At 35.6% G+C, this 3,665-nt stretch overlaps 1 non-coding gene across 1 annotated transcript; it reads right to left on the reverse strand.

Moving 5' to 3' along the window:
* Positions 1 to 3,273: 3,273 nt before the first annotated feature.
* LOC149232200 (U4 spliceosomal RNA) lies at positions 3,274 to 3,421 on the reverse strand. Its single transcript, XR_016248526.1, has one exon. It is a non-coding gene; the product is annotated as a U4 spliceosomal RNA (small nuclear RNA).
* Positions 3,422 to 3,665: the final 244 nt, after the last annotated feature.

The following is a 3,665-nucleotide window of genomic DNA, read 5'->3' on the forward strand; positions in this document are numbered from 1 at the left end:
AAGTCCCTGCTATTTTTCTTCTCTCCCAATCTTTCCTCCATCCTTCCCCTTTTTTAACAAGGTAATAAACATTTTGAGCCTCACCTACTTGCCTCCCACACCTCTGAATTCCCCTATGCAAGTCAAAATCCACATAAATTAGACACCATTTGGAAGGTACACGAAATTGGCCATTGATTCAATCCCAAACAAAACCTTTCAACTAGCTTACAATGTTTCATACAAAGCCAAATCTAGGCCAAACAATGAATCTAGGCATTACACCTCTAGGGCTCTTCGACTCCTATAAGCCAAATGATAGATAGAAGAATAAAACCATAAATAAAGAGCAAACTTCAAATTATTCAAATCAGTGTACCACATTAATTTACTTGTCGCATATTCATAAAGTTGATAATTGAAGCTACCAATGATGGAATGTGTGAATATACACAGAGAGAGGTATTATTAAATTCCCATTCACATGCCCACGTGTCCCTTGTATGCATATGATTCATCCCTATAATTAAAATTAATAAATTAATCATGAGAGGTGGATTTGAACTAGATCCACCCCATTTATCCTAACCATTCCCATTTTAATATTAACTGCTTTATTTGCTTTCTTATCCATAGAAAAGTTATGTACCCTCATAACCCATGAATAGTAAATGGATTGAATACACTTTGCCAGCATTTGATCTATATTAACTGACCTACTCAACTAAATATTTCAAGGAATCATTTCATAATGCATATGAAATATTACTACTATGGAATCCCCAACTATCAAGATCCAATTAATTCAACTAATGGCAATTGTAATTATATTACAATGTCCATTTTCTTTCCTTGGCCCCTTGTATTGCAAGAAAGGTATTGTTGCACAAGGAGGGAAGGGCATACGACACTAAGTGAAGGAGATTCTATCCCATGTTACCCAAAGGTATTTTATTTGCCCAAATGTATTTCAATTCTTGTTCTATGAATGAAATAGAGACAAATCTTCTCCTTAACTCTAAAAATATGGATTTTGTTGTAAGTGTCGATAAATATTGCAAGAAGAGATGCTTGGAGACCAAACTATATCAATATGTTACAAACATGACCTTTGTTCGGTGGTCTATTGGGGGTGGTGATATTTCCCACAAAGAAGATATGTTTTTCTCCTATCTAGATACAAGTCTTGTAGAGTTTGGTGGAATAGATAACCCCACACATATTGTCTTCATTGAAGGGATCTTCCTTGCATTCTAAGTTTGAGACATTTTATTTTAATATTCACATATAAGATAAGAGAATGCTTGCCACATTGGTATAACTGATAAGACTAAGAATTCCATTAAAAAAAAAAGGATAATGGAAATATGTACTAATGGATTTTAAAATGGATGGTTTAGTAAAATTGGATAAGAACGTTCATTCCATGAAATAAAAACCCCGCTTGGTTGGGATTAGAATTATTCATGTTTGAACACATTGGGCCTTTGAAATGGCAACACAGTGCTCGGACACAATTTGTTTAACTAATCTCTTTTGTATTGATTGATAGACTTAGGGACAATGGGTGATGTTGGCTTCATTTGGATATACCAAGTGGCAATGCCAAAGCTTGAATTTGCCTACCTCTAACACTCCATTGTTGTACATTGTCCAAACAGTGCATTGTGGGTGAACTTCATGTTAACAATCACATTGTTTTTGAGATTGTTTTCCGAATTAATCACATAATCACTCTTTTTTTATCTACGTGTTAAACCAGTAACTATGATTCATACACTGAATTTACATATTCAAGCCATTAAGACAACACAATAAGAACATTTTTTTTTTATATACTACATTTACATATTCAAACTAATAAGACAACAAAATAAAAACTTTTTTAAAGAAAGATATTCATTCACAAAATTTTATTTTTTAGGAAAGATAATCAATTGTAACAACACATTGCAATTTAACACAACACATATGCACGATGGTTGCAAAGCCATGCGTAGAATCTAAAGGGGATGGCAGTTCAATTTCTTGCTCTCTCTGGACCTTTTGCATTTCTTATCTATTCCTTCCGCATGCTTAAGCTTTTAAGACATTTTAAATAGTAGATACTTACCTTCGAATATTCACAACACTTGGGTGGATGATCAAACCTTTTTCTTCTTTTTTAATAGGGAAAGTTGATAAGGGTTTATGGGTTTGTTGTTAGGTTAACAACACACATGCAAAGTAGGTACCCGAGACTCCAGTGGGTATATGAATTCTTCAAGGACTTCACTCTTGGAGCATGTACTATTTCCTTGGGAGGAATTCCTCTCTGCATAATAGATGGTGAATTTCCATCATTTTCTCCACAATGTCTATGATGGTGAATTTCTATCATTTTCTTCACAATGTCTATGATTGAATCATATGAATATGATTCAATATTGTGAAAAAAAATTAATAAATAACAGTGCACATTCATCCTTCCAAAGTGACAGCTTGATCATGCGTTAATAAATTTTAATAAATTTCAGAAAACTTCATTAAGCTACCAATTAATGCAGATAAAACTGATATATGCTGACCCACTGAAGTCTTGTTCCACTGCAACAAATACTGTACTGCAAATTAAATCAGATATTGCTCAAACTTCACTAGAGTGACCTCGACTTAAAATACAATTGTGACCTCGACTTAAAATACAATTTAAACAATAAACGAATAAATCAGATATTGCTCAAACTTCACTAGAGTGACCTCGACTTAAAATACAATTGTGACCTCGACTTAAAATACAATTTAAACAATAAACGAATAAAACGGATGCACATTAATCCCAACCGTGTAAAGTCCTTAACTTGTATTTATATTTTGCAAATAATTTGGATATTAGAATTTTGAAATATTTGGGGCCAGCTGCAAAGCAAGAGACCTTTGACAATAAGATTGATTTGGAATCCCCGAATCATTTAGGACCCGAGCCAGAGACGAAGCCCTCTAAAAATTCTTAAAAGGTTTTTAACAGCCAAACAATTAGAATTTGCAGTAGGGAATTTTGATTTATTTGACGTCCAGAGAAAAGCGATCCCTCCAGAAGTTCTCGAGAGAGAAGGCGTAGGCCGCGAGGCCTACTAGAGCCCGTTGGAATTAATTTCCATCCAAGTAGGCTGCGCCATTACCCCCGGGGCACAACAGTCTCGAGAGCTAAGGCGAGGCCTACTAGAGCCCCGTAGGAATTAATTTCCATCCAAGTAGGCTGCGTCATTGCCCGGGGCGCACAACAGTACAAATTTATATCTTAGAATTGTTAGGGCTCGAGCCAAAGGCGAGCCCTCCAAAAATTCTCGAGGGCCAAGGCGTGGCCCAGGCCGACGAGGGGGGTTGGAAATAGTTTTCAACCAGCAATTGACGCGCCTCGGTTTTACCTCACTAGCTGCGTCATTGCCCCAAGCGCAAAGATGCTTGATACATTTTCGCTCCTCCGTTTTATACTCTTCCATGTACTCTTTTCTGTTCCCTTCTCAAGTGTGGGATAAAGAAGCAGCCTTGGTGTGTTTCTTCGAAAGGAATGTTGAAGAGATTTGGGAGCATATATTGTGAAAAAAGGACAAGTTATAATTTTTTAGGAAACAGTGTTGCATAAAGTTAATGCAATCTTTATTATGTGAAAATGTTGTATAAAAATTATATTCGATCATTAACTA

This window comes from Pinus tabuliformis, chromosome J (assembly GCF_031772625.1).
Source record: "Pinus tabuliformis cultivar Carrire ecotype Pingquan chromosome J, CPIR1, whole genome shotgun sequence".
Classification (NCBI taxonomy): Eukaryota; Viridiplantae; Streptophyta; class Pinopsida; order Pinales; family Pinaceae; genus Pinus; species Pinus tabuliformis.